Source organism: Ctenocephalides felis, unplaced genomic scaffold (assembly GCF_003426905.1).
Source record: "Ctenocephalides felis isolate EL2017-DRISC unplaced genomic scaffold, ASM342690v1 CF-g0.4_SCAFFOLD_01170, whole genome shotgun sequence".
NCBI classification, from domain to species: Eukaryota; Metazoa; Arthropoda; class Insecta; order Siphonaptera; family Pulicidae; genus Ctenocephalides; species Ctenocephalides felis.
Window position 1 is genome coordinate 69,216,449 of NW_020537324.1, and position 17,469 is coordinate 69,233,917.

General features: G+C 27.8%; 1 long non-coding RNA gene across 1 annotated transcript in view; it reads left to right on the top strand.

Moving 5' to 3' along the window:
• Window positions 1–874: 874 nt before the first annotated feature.
• Window positions 875–17,469, top strand: part of LOC113366395 — a 54,397-nt gene continuing 37,802 nt past the window's right edge. The window contains exons 1-2 of the long non-coding RNA XR_003366275.1: window positions 875–1,059; window positions 7,671–7,722. This is a non-coding gene — a long non-coding RNA (uncharacterized LOC113366395). The remainder of the gene's footprint in view (window positions 1,060–7,670; window positions 7,723–17,469) is intronic.

A 17,469-nucleotide genomic window follows, 5' to 3' on the forward strand; every position in this document is an offset into this window, starting at 1 on the left:
TTCAACAAATATTTTATTGATTTTATTGAACACATTTTTTCAAATTTACATGAAAATTAGAAATAGAATTTTTAATCTAACATAATTAAATCGAGTTGTTATTTTAGGGTAGATGGTTTTAAATTGCCACGGCAGTCAACGTGTTAATATACATCATCGAATAAATTATATATTTTTTAAATTTGTATAAGTTTGAGTATCGGTTTAGCAACTTCTGTCTAGCCGATGCAATTTTTAATTCAAAACTAGTGGTTCATGGTAATTAAAATGATCAAATATTAATAACAATTACTTACAAATAAATATTAAAATCAAACAAATCTGTATTAGGCATAATGCCATGCTTCATCAATCAATTTTTTAAATGTACATCTATTAAATTTGAAAAAAAGCCAAATCTCTTTTAGTGCACGAGGAAGGCCAAAAGTGTTATTTTATAAATCTTTTTAAATTTGCATGTAAAATTTTCCCAATAAAGCTAATACAAAAAAATTAAAATAAATAGCAATTAACATAAAATTCAAAATCCTTTAACATTTTTTGTAAACTCCATGAGAACGATTTTAATATATATTTTATTTACATAATATTCATTTATTAAAACATTGACCGATCATTTGCAAGCCCTTGCTATTTGCTCACAAAATACCATCTAATACCATCTACCAAGTTGCAAAGTGTTTACAAAACAATATCATAGATAGGATTTCAAATCAGGTACACCAACCAACTCGATAATCGATATTATGATGCAACTTCAGTTGGTACATATGACAACCGAGGTTCCTATCTATGCAATACAGCATTGTTGGTCTATGGAAAAAGAAATTGTAACAAAAATCGAGCTCTCGAGCTCATTCGGTTGCTACATTTGGTAGGCAGCGCATCAGGGCTTCTCGACCCGGGCACTACTCGCCCGGGTCGAAAACGTTCCATGTTAGAGATGTCTGAAAAATGGGGACAGTTTTGTGCTAGTGGTATTAAAGTTTGTGTTCGGGTTCTTCATAAGTGATAAATGACTGTTGTATTTTATTTTGGTTGTTATTATATAACATTCAGGTAACATATATTTAATTTTATTATAATTATTTCTTTATTATATATATACATATATATATATGTGTATATATATATATATATATATATATATATATATTATATCAGTGGATTGTTATGAGTTCGTTGATTCGCCCTTTATTAATGGTATTAAATCACGCCATTGTTCCGCGTCCCAGAGAATATTGCTTTATCGGTATCGGTTTATATACGCAGAAGACGGTTTTTACAATGTAAGTAAAATGTATCGTGTTTCATGCAATAACATTAGCAGATGCTGGCAGCATAGTAGCTTTAAATTAGCAGTCAGCCGTACCCACAGGTTGTATAAACATCAAATAAGGCGTTTAATGTGGAAACAATAAATCATATGTACCACGCCATATTTTGCGCGCCTTTTTTATTGCCTTGCGTTCATCTGTGGAACGAGAAACGGTGTTGTAAAATAACTGAAAAGTTGGATAACGGAGTCTTTAATTTTGTGATGGTAGTCAATGGTATTTACTATACATTAAATAGTAGCATGTTGGCTTACTTTGTCGTAAAGAATTAAAAATTCAATTAAGTTTTAATTTGTTCGCCTTCTTTATTTCTGCTTTTTTTACTTCGTTACAAATACACTTTTACTCATACTTTGTCATTTTTGATAGAATGACTGAATTTAAGTTATTATTACTATTATTGTGATTCCGGCGCATTTTTCTGTTATTTAATAATGCATTTAAATGCAAGCGTCGGTCACATATGGAACCGAAAATTATTGTTCAGAAAATGACACATTTTAACTAAACTCTTTTTTTACAAAAAAAGAGTGCGTTTTTTATTTTTTTTTACTTTGTTATAAACACATTTTTACTAAAATTTTATCATCTTTGATAGAATGACTAAATTTATTATTTAAGTTATTATTTTTTTTTTTTTAATTTTTACTACTATATTTACAACTGTCCAGTCAAGGCTTTTCTTGAGGAATTTTTAGGGAAGCAAATCAATATTCAATCGAAACGAAACCTCCAGGTTTTGTTGCTATATGTTTCAACATTCTTCTCAATTTTTTTTAGTAAAATATATGTCATAATTTGCCGGGTACAAGCGTTTTGCCGATGTGCCACGAGCGTGCAGGTGTCATTTGGCGGGAATGATACAGGTCACAATTCAGCCATCCGAAACAAATACGTCAAAATAAATATATATTTTTAATAGTTTTTAAACCTCATTAATTATATTTTTCTTGATTAAAAATAAGTCGAATTTAGTTTTTACAAATTGCGGTATATTATATATGCCATAAAATAGATCACCGACAATTATTGGTGCTATACATATCTCTCAACTCGGGGTTTTTTTGTATCGGATTTTGAAATGAACTTCATTGTGATTTAATTTCAGAAATATGAAAAAAATCACATGTTGTAAGTTTAGTTCACGCCGGAGCGGCGGCATCCGAGCGCAACGGTAAAATGACCATGCCGCCGGAGCGGCGGCATCCGAGTCGAAAGGGTTGATTATATTGTTTTATTTGTAAATGAAGTTTTTATTAAATTTTGTTGACATTTTACAGTCATTTAAACATGAATAAAAATGCGATGTTGCAGTAGCAGTTCCAACAAATAAGCATTAAGAGTTTCGATTTGTGAACGCTTATTTTTAAATATTTTCTCATATCATGAAAATCATTTTTATTATTCATAGTAGGGCTTGCCTGTGGGTATGTGGTTAGAGCTACGGGATTTGGATCAGAATTCCAAAGTTTGATACCCTGAAAATTTTAATTTTGGAATTATATATTGCATATATGCATAATTTTATAAGAATGAGCTCCCCTAGAACTCTGGACTTCGATTCAAAAGTTTCAGGTATATACGATATACGTTTCGGGCAGCCTGATGTCAAGCAGTAGTTGCATTGGTTTTAGCTTGGAAAAATATAGATCAAAACAGTTATTACTCGGCATATAAAATCAAATTTCTTGAGATGATTTTTAAATACTGCTTCGACACGTTTGCGGACGTGAATGCTATAACATTCATTTTTATTGTGATGCAGAATGAATGGTATAGCATTCAAATTTTATTAGTCAATTCTTTTGAATTTACTTATATATAACCTTACGTTTTTATAATTATTACACCTATCGAGGTAGTATCTGATTCTTCAGGTATTTTTATATTATCTTTTTATTTGGTAAATATTTAGCTCGAGCAAGCAACTTGTTTAAATGGTAGCGTAATACTTGACGTGGATGCTATAGCATTCATTGTATATAACGATTAAAATATGATACTCTGACTAGCCTCATAAACGGTGTTTAATCAAATTTTGGATATCACAACTAATTTTTTAAAAATTAAATAACTGTCAATTTTTGTTCCTTGCTTGTTTCTTATGTTAATCCGCTGCAAGCTGCAAACCATTTATAATGTTTCTACTTATCTATATATTATTATTATATCTGTGTAAAATGAGGAAAACTGTACATTACTATAAATTTATCACTACGACTATTTCACGCATTGCATTGACATTTCACGAAGCAATTTTCTTCTCCATTTGAAATGCTAATATACATGCCAAGAGCTCACGAACGAAGTTGCTGAAGACCGTTCGTTCTCACATAATGCAAAGAATATATTTTCATATTTTAATCGTAGCTTTTCATTAATCTAAATATAATCACAATCAGGCACGATAAGCATTCATTAGAAATTAACGGACTGTAAATCCCTTTTGAATTGATAATGTGATGCCGACGCATTTTTCTCTGTTATGTAATAATAATAAATGGATTTTAATGCAAGCCAGTAGTATATGGAACGGAGATTTATTGTTCAGAAAATGACCTTATGGTAAAATATTTTTTTATAAAAAAATATATTTAAATTCTTATAAATGATTCTTTAAATCTAAATTTTTATAGACAAAATATTTGATTTTATTTTTTCTATTTATTTATATTGCTATAAGCTCGGAATATCAAAATTTTTAGAGTCATTGCATAATTTTAACAGTATGTACAGTTATTACACAATTTTAGTTATGTTGAACATACTCATTCATACAACCATACATATATATACCTATAACTTTTTCTTTTTATTTAATTTATTTTAATTAATAACCTTCCAGATGTTTTTGTATATTTTGTTTGGTAAAAAAACTAATCTTTTTTATAAGGTTTTCATACATATTGCTTCGATAAATGCAACATTCAAATTTTTTTTTATTCAAAATTTAAATGAATTTTGAACCATAGAGGAATATAATTTGTTCAAAATAAATGTGTACAGATTGCTCACAAATTATGAATGGGGTAAATGATGTAATTTAATCATTTTTTTTAACAATTTGTCATTTGATTAGTTAATATTTTATAAATTTACTAATTGAGAATAATTTTTTACTTATAAATATAAATAATTGTAAATTTTCATGCAAGATTTCTATATTTTATATAAATTCTTATTTATTATAGTTGTACTTTGTACTGATATTTTTGTTGAAAATTTAGCTACTCATAAGCAAATTTATTTGTAGTTTTAAGAACAACACACTAAATAAATAAACTGAAATAAAGTTTAAAAATTATAAATAGGTATATTTTTGGGGTATAACTAACTTTATTTCTGTCCCATTAATAGAATTCACGTATTGTACCAATATTAAACATCATTGTAGCTCTTCGTTTTCAAGATATTTAACCTTCTAGTTTTTTTATATGTGTTGTTTGTTGCAAAAATTACTTTTTTCTATAAAATTTTTATACATATTTTCTCGATAAATGCATCATTCAATATATGAATGAATTTTGAACAAAAACATTTTTTTATTTTTTTTTTATATTCATTCCATATTATATAACAATCAGAGTTGCAACCAAAGCATTGATGAATATAACTTCGTCAAAATATGTATGTATAGACTGCCTGTTTAAACAATCATTAATACATTATCAACGATAATACATGGATTATTTCCATTAATTAAAAAATTAAATTTATATTAAAATAGTTAGCATTAGAGGCATATCAGCCTCTTGATTTTTCAGTGCATAAATATAAAATGAGTTACAAATAATTACTGTAAATTGCAATCAAGTGCACGCACCTTTAGTTCAGACTATGATTTCTTAGAGCACTAATTAGTATTATTATATAACATAAATAGAATAATTATATTTTTGTTTACATAGAGGTTTTGCAAATTAGATTTAGACAAATAGTGCGATCAATTTGTTTTTAAAGTTGTATGTATAATCCCAGAATCTATATAAAATATAAAAATTTCTGTAAGAATATTTGCAATTATTTATATTGGCAAGAAAAAATAATTCACAATTAGAAAATTGATTAAATATTATCTAATCAAATGATAAATTAATTAATAAAAAAAAATATTTTATTAAAACACACCATTTACCGAATTTTACGTTATTTGCGCCAGTTTTTAACTAAAAATAGTAAATTTAACTCGGTCGCAGACATGGGTGCTATAGCATTCGTTTTTTTATGATGCAATATGTCATGAATGTTATAGCATTCAAATTGAAATTGAAATCGAAATCGAATTTTATATAAACTTACGGTTATGTAATTATTATACCTGTCAAGGTAATGACTGATTCTTTAGGTATTTTCGTATTATTTTCTACCGTAATCACTAATTAGCTTGGAAAAATAAATTGCGTACAATAGAAGCGTAATACTTGACGTGGATGCTATAGAATTCATCGTATATGACTATTAAAATATGATAATCTGACTACCATTATAAATGGGGTTTAATTAAATCGCATATCACAACCAATTTAAAATCAAAATGACAAATCTTTTGGTGGATAATTTTAAGTTTTTTTTTTAAGTTTTTGAATAGGTTATAATGGATACGTTCCTGATTCGTTACACAAAAACATTTGTGTTGCACAATACACGAGTATGGCATTATTTAATTAGTTCAAATAATATTTACCAATTGGTAAATAGAGCAGCTCGTTGCTAACAGTTTGATCAAATATAGGAGATGTTCTCAATTTGTTTGTCTTATGTGACGCTGATGTTGAGTATAAATATGTTGTATCTCTTAATTCCAAACATGTCGAGATAATATTTATACAATGTTGTTTATATATTTTAACTTATCAATGATTTGCACGAATCATTTTCTTAAGGACATAGTACAAAAATTTAAATTTATGCACGCAGAATATCAACACGCATGCGGCTTAAATTTCAACCTTGAAATTTAAATATGCGCAACAATACTGAATTATTTACTATTTCCGCATCTACTATTCAGCATCACAAATTATGAATGGAGCTAAGTGGCCATATATTTTATATAAAAAATATTCAATGAAATATATAATATTTCATTATAATTTTCTATTAAATTTTGCAGAAAGTTTTGGAATAATGGTCGCCCCGCCTTATTGTTTGTCCAAGAAATTTGTACAATTCACCTAATATACCCAATAACTAGTAGTATTCGGTAATAAATAAGTTTCCGACTTCGCTTTTATGACCATTGAGTACTATTTTCACTTTCAATCATATATTTGCGAGAGTGCTAATTTTGAAAATTATTTGCAACCGTTAATGAGTGTTTGAGCATCTGGTTTCCAATCTGTGAGACATGTGCTCTGAGGGGGAGCTCATCAAAACACGAAAATTTATCAAAAATGCTGAAATGATATGAAAAATTAATCAATAAATAACTATTTTTCAATGTATATTTTTTACATAATATTTTGTAATAATTGACCAATTTTCAAAATGATTTGCAACCTTTAATGAGTGTTTTTAAGCATTTGGCTTCCAATCTGTGAGACATACCCCTGAGGGAGAAATGCCCCTCAAAATACTTCTTTCGGTAATATATCAAAAATGTTGAAATGATATGAAAAATTAATGAGTAAATAATTATTTTTTCTATATATTTTTACATAATATTTTATATAAATTTGTAGCCTGATAAATAAAATATGATATTAGTTGAGAAATTTACAAATTTAGATTGTTAGCAAAATTAAGGGGCGCACAATATTTTTTTCTAAGAACTGTGAGGCTTGGTACGAAAAGGTTGGAAACCACTGAATTAATCATTAACTAAAAGTTTTTGTTTTTTGTTTTTTATTAGATTATTATTACATTTTATTAGACATTTATGTGAATAAAATACATTCTATAAATTTACATCATAAATATCATATCTTCATTTGAAGATAACAAAACAATTATTTAAACTATAGTAAATTCACATAACTATTACTTTAAATCTAAATAATATTATGTGGCAAAAATATCACAAAAACCACAAAATTAACTAGCAGTATTTGGTATTTATAAATACATCTGACTTTGCTTTTAAAAGATAATTGGGTCGTATTTTCACTTTCAATCTTGTCTTGGCGAAAGTGCTAATTTGGAAAATTATTAGCAAGCTCTAGAATTATGAGTACTATTTATATCGCTTTCCATTTATATATATATTAAATAATAAATGCATTACATATTTATATTAACAACTGACAAAAAATTTCAAACTCCTGTATGTAATAATTAAATTTAACTTTTACTTTCAAATACAATTTATTAATTTATATTTTCTGTTCTTTACAGATTGTGTTTTATAATGGAGCTCAGCTAGTTTCTCAAATGGAGTTGTGCTATGGTGAGTCTTTAACACGTTTTATTTTGCATGTTTTAGTCATAAAATATTTCATTAATACGTTTATTGCAATTAATTGCAATCAACTCTCAATTGCGTAAATATGATCCACATCTTCGTTGTAAAAACACATCAGGTTATGTAACACAGTAATTACAGAAATTATAATTTAGTATTATACGTATACAATCGGTAGGTGAATTCTGAAGCCTTTATTATAGGAAATTTATTTATTATTGAAGCCATCGGTATTTTATTGCCATTGAGGTCAATCCGCTTTATGCAATTGTACATAAAACCAACTGAGAACTTCCTGCAATGTATTTTATATAACATAAGTAGAATTGCGTCGCAATGTTTAGTTTCTTGTCCCAATGATAAAATTGCATATCGAATTATTTAGAACCGATAGGAAAACACGTCAAATATTTTTGCCTTTAATAGCTCACACGCGCTTAGAGATTTGCTTTAGGCTGGGGTTACATAGAAATCGTTTGATAATTGATCAGATATATATACTATCTATATATACGATAGGTTTTTTTTTTTCAATAGCGAAGAAAATGCATTTACGCAAACCACACTAAGATTAAAATTTCAAATTTAAATTTAAGGTATAATTATCATATATTATATACTGACTTCTTTCATAAATGTGCGAACCCTGTTTGATGATGGCATCGATTCCAAATCATTTCGTGCGTACTTACATATATTTGTTTACAGTTTATTCAAGAGTTTTATGTCCAATAGTCAAGAAATACCGTTCTCAATGTTTTACTTACTAAATGCGCAGATTTGTAAACCGGTAAAGCAAGGCCATTTGTAGAGCAAGAACTGTCTCCGGAATTTTTCACAGATGCGGTTACTCCAGTTAACCGATTACTATACAACTACATATTTAAATTGATATTGATTTTGTTGGCGTCGAATCAATCGATTGTACTTGAATTGGTTTGGTCACAATTAATGGCTGTCTGATGTTTTTTTTTATTGGAGATATTAAGCGAAGTGCAATGATAGAAGATAATGTTGTTCTATTTTTCTTGGATGCATTAATCAAAATTTGGCATGGATGTACTGTTACAGTCTTATGCAATACAATCATACAACGCATTTTTTGTGGTGATTATTAGTTGTAAAATTGAACTATTCCTAGCAATACAATCATACAACGTTTTTTTGTGATGATTATTAGTTATAAAATTGAACTATTTCTATAATAGGCTTTAAAGTTTTGCAACTTTAAGGAGTTACTTATGAAACTGATTAGCATGACCTATGGTTCAACCAAATTTTTTTATGAGAACTGCTAAACTCTTGCCCCTAATGTTTTTGTACCAATATAATTCCGAAAATCAATTTACATAAACATTATCTTTTACCTTTTGCAATTGACAGAAAATCTGCGGTAAAACAACTTTCTGCATAATTTGAAAAAATATTAAATTAACATTTATTCTCGACCTCACTCTCAGCTTTCTTAACTGACTAGTTAGCAACTGCAAACAAAATAGAAAAATAGAAAAACTTTGTGACGTTAATGATGTGTTTACGTTTATTATTTAGCAGAAATCTTAATGAAACAAATAGAATTATGAATTCAATTATGAAGCGTGATAACAATGCTAACAAATATTGTTTGTATTTTTTTTACTGATAAGAATCAGTGTACTGTTGTGTATCGAAAGCAAATTTAATCAAGATTGTTAATCAATTTGTTTGGCGTAGATTAATTAATTAATAATGGTGGTATTTTTAAATGAAACATGTATTGTGTCACATACTAACTTCATGTAGGGTAACTTATTGTAACCGGCCAAAAATCGAAATTAAAAATTACTGCACATCTTTACGTTTCAAAGCTTTTTGAACATTTTTGGCGTACGGAATAATAGATTTGAATGATTCAAGCAATCGATTCCTATTGATAGGGAGATGTACTGATTAGTTTTTGGCAAAAGTTGGTCCATTCGTTTCAGAGGGGCTAATGTGCAAAAAATGGCAGTTTTTGAGAGTACTAAGCATCCGACTTCAATGATTTAAAGAACTTTCTGCTTGTATTGACAAAACGATTGCTTTTGAAAAAAAAAAAATTTTTATTTCTAATTTCTAATTTTTTTTAATATCGAAAATAAATTTTTAATTCTAGCTAAATTAAACATCACTTATATACTTTAAATAGTTGATTTCAACTTTGCAATTCAGTTTATATAATTCTCATAAATATTACAATGTCCTTCATTTTGATTCCGATTAATATAGTTATAGGAAAAATCACAGTATTTATAATAATATATTTTAAAACATTCAATATTCCTCGAATATTTTATTATATACCATAATAAAGTTCCAGCAATTTGCCTTAAGTCACGATGCCATACACTACTAGTTTGAACCTTGCTTTAACCAGTTAAGTGTGATTGACGAATATACTCGTCATGGAGACGTGACAGAATTTTTTGTGTATGACGAGTAAGTCAAAACCGGGACGGCGATTTTTAATTATGCTAACACTATATTAATTATATTATTATAACTCATATTTTTATATTTATGTTTTTTTGCTTCTGAGTCTTTCGGAAATTTCTCTTTCATAAAGTATTGATTCATAAAAGCAGGCTCGTTGTTTTGTAATGTAATATATATATAGCATATTCGGACATTTGGTGGGTAGCTGTATTTTTATCTAGTAATTGCTAAGACTCAATTTAAACCTATAGTTTTCGAAAACCGAAGGGACAAATATTGCTGCCCTGGCCAAACAGGGACCTATTTACAAAAACAGTATTCTAATTATGGAAATATCAAATTAATTTTTTTTTTTTTTTAATTTTTATTTGGCTTCGCTTACTCTGAGCATTTAGCCACCTACAATATTTTTATTTGTTTACATTTTAATTTTTATATAATTTTCAATCTATTTATGTATCCTATTCTATATTCTTCATTTTTCTTCTTATTTTCTTCAATTCTTGCTCTTTTTCAAATTTCTAATTCTATTTAACTTTCAGCTTCATTCCATTTTTTTCTTCATTCTTCTTTCTAGTTCCAGTATTTCTCTTCTTACTCCTAATTCAATTCAATTTTTCGAACTCTGTTATTTCTATTTTTCTTAATTTTTATTCAATAATTAATTCGTTATCATTTGAATGACGTAGAAGTCTTATTTTTTCATTTCTCAATAAATCTGACGACCCAATGTTTGAAAATCTGTGTCGGCGTCGTCCAGTCCATTATTGCGTTACCAATGTTACCATGAATGGACGGATGGTGGATAGAAGCCTTTTATCCGTTCTGGAATGCAGTGTAGTGGAAAAGAATAAAACACGGCAAAAAAGAACAAAGAACGACACAATGACAATCGAATCAAAAGCCACAACTCGATATGAAACCAGTGCAAATCGCTCTTTGCACTGTAGCGAAAGTGTGATGACTTCTTGTTCTTATTTATCAGCTATGATGGTGGAATTTCAGTAAAGGGATTTTGAGATAATGAACACAAAATACGCTGATGTATTATGCTATTTATTAGCTAGATTAGATTTATCTGCATTTCTGAATCTGTTTGGAGGTCAGAATCTTTCTAAAAATTTAATTTGTTACACATTTAGATAGTTTTAGGTCACTTAGGTAACATCAACTTTAGGCACGATACACGTTTTGTTAGAAAACTCTGGAACCAATTATCTATAGGATAATAAAAAAAAATCTATAGCATAGATAAAGGAAAATTACGGGTCTATAGTGTGAGTTAAATCATTATCGAACAATTAAGAAAATAATTAGATTATCAAATCTAAATTTACAAATTTGAGTAATTAGTTTTTGGAATGGCTGGTCCAGCTGGTTCGGAGATACGAGGCATAAAATGGAAAGAAAGTTTTTGAAAGAGTAGAGCATCCGATTTGAATGATTCAAGAGATGAGCTAAAAGTGTAAAAAATTGCATTCTTTGAAAGAACAAAGCATCCGATTCAAAAAACATGCTTGTGAAGAAACCATATTGGTTTTTGGAAAAGGCATTTTTTAAAATTCTATTTTGTTCCAATTTCAATTTTTTTTTTAAATATCAAAAATGTTTCGGATTTTAATTTTAATATTATTTATATATTATTATTCACTTATATACTTCAAATAAATAATTTTCATTTTGCAATTCAGTTTATATAATTTTTAGAAATATGTTCCTTTATTCCAAGTCCGCTTGGTCAAGTTGTGTTTGTTTACTTTTCATGTAAACTTTTATTAACGTCTATTTTATAGGCTTTTATATTTTGTCTATAAAATATGAATCATAAAAAGTATTTTATAATAATTTATTTGGAAGAATTTAATATTTTTCGAATGTTTCATTACGGCACGGTTCCAGCAATTTGCCTTAAGGCACAATACCATGCACTACTAGTTGAAATTGAAATCATAGTAAAAAAAATCAATTTCAAATCAAGCAGTCTTAAAAAAAGTTCTCAGAGATGAGGCAAAGACATTTTCTAGTGAATTTAGCAATTTGTTAATTGAGATAAGGTGACCATTCGTCCCGGTTTGACCGGGATAGTCCCGGATTTACATCTCATGTCTTCGGTTTTTCTAAAAGCAATATTTGTCCCGAATTTAGATCTTTTGTCCTAGATTGTCCTGGCTTTTCGAGAAGTATAGATTTAAATTGAGTCTTTGCGATTACTTAATAATATGATAACTACCTTTAAAATATTTGAAAATGATATATGCTATGAGTATGCTTATATGAAACAATATGTTATGAACAAGAAAATTTCCAAATACAAATTTCCAAAGGCGTGATAAAACAGCCTCTCACATTAATAAATTCTAACTTTTCAAAATTAGAAAAACTAACATTTTGACTACCAGGCAGAAGTGCTAGTTTTTCAAGTTAGTTGTGAAGAGAATAGAACAGAATTTTATACAAAAACTTGGATCGAAAAATATAAGATAATATCATAGGTAAATGAAGTGTATACTTAGCATATAATTGAATAGTGAAGTTCTTACTAGAAGTCCGTAATTATGATTTAAGTTATTTAGCAGACTCCCTCCCGCCACCGTCCTGGATAAGCATCACTAAACCTTGACACCCCAGTTTTGACTTGAAAAAATATGGGCTGAAAGTCGAAATTGAAAATTTTTACATTTCTCGACGTTTTGAAGGTTTCTGAACATTTTGGCATACCTCAGAAAAAATTGATGTGTGTGTATGTATGTGCGGATACAATTATTCGGTCACGTTTTCGGGCGCACGGATCAATCAATTTGAATGGTTCAAAAAACGTTCGATTCCTATTGATAGGGAGATGAGCTGATTAGTTTTTGGCAAAGGAAGGCCCAGCCATTTCGAAGATACAGAGATAAATGTACAAAAAATGACAGTTTTTGAGAGAACTAAACTACCGATTTAAATGATTCAAAGAACTTTCTGCTTGTTTTAACAAAACAATTGATTTTGAAAAAAAAATTGTTTTACATTTTTTTTCTATTTTTTTTTTTGTATATCGAAAATAATTCAGATTTTAATTTTAATTCTGACTTCTAATATACTTAATATACTCTAATTCTAATATACTTGAAACAAATAGTTTCAACTTTGCAATTCAGTTTATATATTTCTTATAAATATTAGAAAATATTAGACAATATTAATAATAATCTATTTGAAAACATTCAGTATTCCTCGAATATTTCGTTGCGGTACGGGAAGTTCCAGCAATTTGCCTTAAGGCACGATGCCACACAACCCACTAGTTTAATTCATCAATTCATCTATATATTCTATTGACGGCGGTAATCAAGTGCTAAATAGTTTCAGAAGACCTTTGCCTTTCATAGTAAATCTGCCGAGTGCCTATCATAATCCCCGTCTTCCCACTTCTAATAGCGTTCAGTTCCGCCGTTGACCACACGCACACCGCAGCGGCGCACGTGCACGTACGTAAACCTACCGTCCGCGCGCCGCTGCATTGGCAACGTCCGTTTCCGTTCGGACTCTTCAGTACGCTACCGCACTCTGAAGAGAAAAGATAAAGGACAACAAATTTTACTTGAGAGATATAAAGGAAATTTTCAAATCAAATATAATACAATAGTTGACTGTGACGTTTGTCTTTTGTAATTAAATTAAAAATAAGTTTTATTAAAGAATACGTTATGAATTGAATCTTGGTGTATTAGTTATGAATTTTTAGTGTTCTGTTTTAAACAAAGTGAAAATAATTAAAACTGAATTTAATGAACATACTCGAAATACGTCAATATTACCCATATCAACTAAAGTAATGATGAACTTATGTAAAAAAAAAACAAGTTTAAATGAATCTTGATGTTTGGCTGAGTACTGTGAAAAATTAGTGTTCTTAACCAACGATAAAAAATTTAACTTAGACGTATTCAAGACTTATGCATCATTTTAGTTATTACCGTATATGTTTGTCTAAACTAAATATAAAATATTAAATAATTAAACCAAATATTTCAATACCAAAAATATATTTATTTAATTTTTAACTATTAAAAATATATTAAAAAAATCTAGTTAAATAAAATATTATTTTTTTTAGATTTAATTAAAATTATAGTACATATATTGTTTTACTTACTATTACGTTTGATGAAAAAGTATTACTATTGAATTAACATAATAAATACAAATCACGATTATCTTCCTACAATTTGAAGTATAAGTTTTCATTATATAAAAACTCAATTACAATTTTTTTTGTTAATCAAAATTTTAAGTTTTTTAATACAAAATAGTTGAGGTTTATACAAAGTAAAAAATTAAACCTAAAGACAAAAATATAAATAATAAACAGAATATTGACAAAATAAACTAACAAAACATTGAAATAATAACCTAAATTACAAATGAGATAAGATTCAATTACAACTGTTATTTTCTGGAGAGTTAATTAAATTTGAAGTTTTTTAATACAAAATTGTTGAGGTTTATACAAAGTAAAAAATTAAACCTAAATACAAAAATATAAATAACAGAATATAGACAAAATAAAATAACAAAACATTGAAATAAAAATCTCAATTACAAATGAGATAAGATTCAATTACAACTGTTATTTTCTGGAGAGTTAATCAAAACTTTAAGTTTTTTAATACAAAATTGTTGAGGTTTATACAAAGTAAAATATTAAACCTAAATACAAAAATATAAATAATAAACAGAATATTGACAAAATAAAATAACAAAACATTGAAATAATAATCTCGATTACAAAGATTCAATTACAACTGTTATTTTCTGAAGAAATAACTAAAATTAAAGTGACCTAAAGTTCTTTTTGCCTACTACTCTTTTATTTTTGTTGTGTTTTTTTACCACGTCTGCTAATTTATTGGCAAGCCAACGAAAGTGACAGTGCGCGCGTGTGTTTACGGTTTGCAAAAAGAATAATTTTGCGCCGATTTAGAAAGTGAACCGAAATTGTCGAGTGTTTTGCAATCGATGAAAGAACGCCCCTGGAGAAGCTGTCGAAATTTTTCGGTGAGCTAAAAAATATGGATTTTTATAAGAATTAGAGCATAAATGTTGTAGGAACTGATTTTTGAATGAAATTTGTTGAAATGATTTTAAAATTTATTTTACCCAGTTTTAGTGTGATAGACGAATATAGTCGTCATGGAGAAGTTACAGAATTTTATGTGTTGACGAGAATTTTCGAGAAAGCACTAAATATATTCTAAAATGTTGATGTTAAAAATATTTTAAAGCTACGACTGTATACAATTAGTGGTTGTAAGTGGCATTTTACCTTAAGGAGGTATTCTAGTTTAGAAGCATGAATTTTAGGTCATTTTTAACTGAAATTGAACCGAAATGAATAAAAATATTTATCTATAATAATGTTGCAATGGCATATACTAGGATTAAGTTAAAAAGTAAATAAAATGGCGGCTGATCGAAAAAAGAATAAGTCCTCTTGTACACATATTCTTAAATAGTTAAACTTTGAAAATACAAAACAAAAAAAAAACATTTTTATTTGTGCACTAGAATAACCCTAAGGCAAGTTGTAGTGACTTCCAAGAAATAAAATAAGACTTCCTACAAATAAATATTATACTTAATCAATAAGAATTCACATTTATCTGTTAATATTTTCTATAGTTTATTTCAAAAATAGTTCTTGCTTTTTATCAATATTGAATTTAATTCGTTCTCAATTTAATATAAAAATAAACATCTTAATTTATCATGAGAATTTAATATGTAGTATGATTTTTTGAATTTTTGGAAAGTAACCCCTATTTTTGTACTAGATACTTTTTTGGAACGTAACTACCATATTATACAAGAGTTTTCTGTATTCTATTTTTATTGTAGGAATACATCGAAGCGTTACGAGGAAGTTAATATTTTATTACAAATTTTCACACAATTAAAGCCAATAGTATCTCATTTGTCAAATACTAATTGACATGTCATTTAGCGAGTTAGTTGTTAACTATTATATGTGGCATGCGACAAACGAGTTTTGTCTCAGGATATTGTTAATGATCTAACTTAAATTAAAATGTACTAAGGATGCACTTGCTTCCGAATCATATTATCTCATCCTTCATCTAGTTTTTACTTAACAATTAAAATTAATCTTAGCTATCAGATAATTTAATAATCCAAAGGATGATGGTTGATTATTATAGACAGCAATGGTCAAAAAGATCAAATATTAAATATCACATCACACATCCATGTAAATATAATAAAATGATAAAATTTTATTTCATTAGGGTTATTCGGCGTCAATCTTTGAATTATTAAAAGTAAACTTCATATCTTCATTATTTGGAATTTTTTATTTCCTTTTGTGTTAGAGATAACTTATCATGATTAAATATAATTGATTTGTTAGTTTTAGCACTTTCATGCGATTTCGCTTTAATTCAAATCACACATTTTTTTCTCTAATTATTTTTGTACAAATTAACACAAATTAATATTTAATACATTTAAATTATTTTATTCAAAAGCTTATTTCTTATAGTTTAATAATTACCACAGAATTATACCAATTACCTATTTCGACGAATTTAAAATAAATTACTCTCGTGGCCAATGTCATATGAGAATTGATGGATTGAGCTCTAAGGCCTTTTACAACATTTAAAATTTAATTTACAATTAGTAAATGCATTAACGGTTGTCATGTTTTGAGACAACCGTTGCTTCTAAAACACCCGAGGCGTTTTAGCAGTGCCAATCGGTTATATTATTATTAGATGTTTTTGATTTGATCAGATAAGTACATGCCAGATTGAAAAATGTTGACCGAAAAATATTATGTATATTATATCCGTTGATCTCACAATTTAAGATAATAAATACATTTAAATAACTGATCTCACAATTTTTAAAAATTACAAATTTGAATAACTTATGTACGCCATAAAAGCCTGAAAGCAGATTTAAAACAAATACCATTTAAGTTATTTAAATAAATGAATCTGAAACCTTTCCACTAGCGAATTGCGGCATCCGAGTAGAAAGGGTTAAGTCTTGCAACTTGCCACTTACAGCTACTTACTTCATACTCATAGCCTCAAATATTCTAAACAACTTGACATCTCAGAATATACTCATATATAAAAAAATCTCATTCTGTTTGACGAGTATATTCAATCAGTCAGCTGGTTAACAGATACTCATCTTTTATGCCTGCAACTTTCTTATAGAATTCTAGAAAATCTTCTATTGCGTCATTTAAATTAACATAAATACACA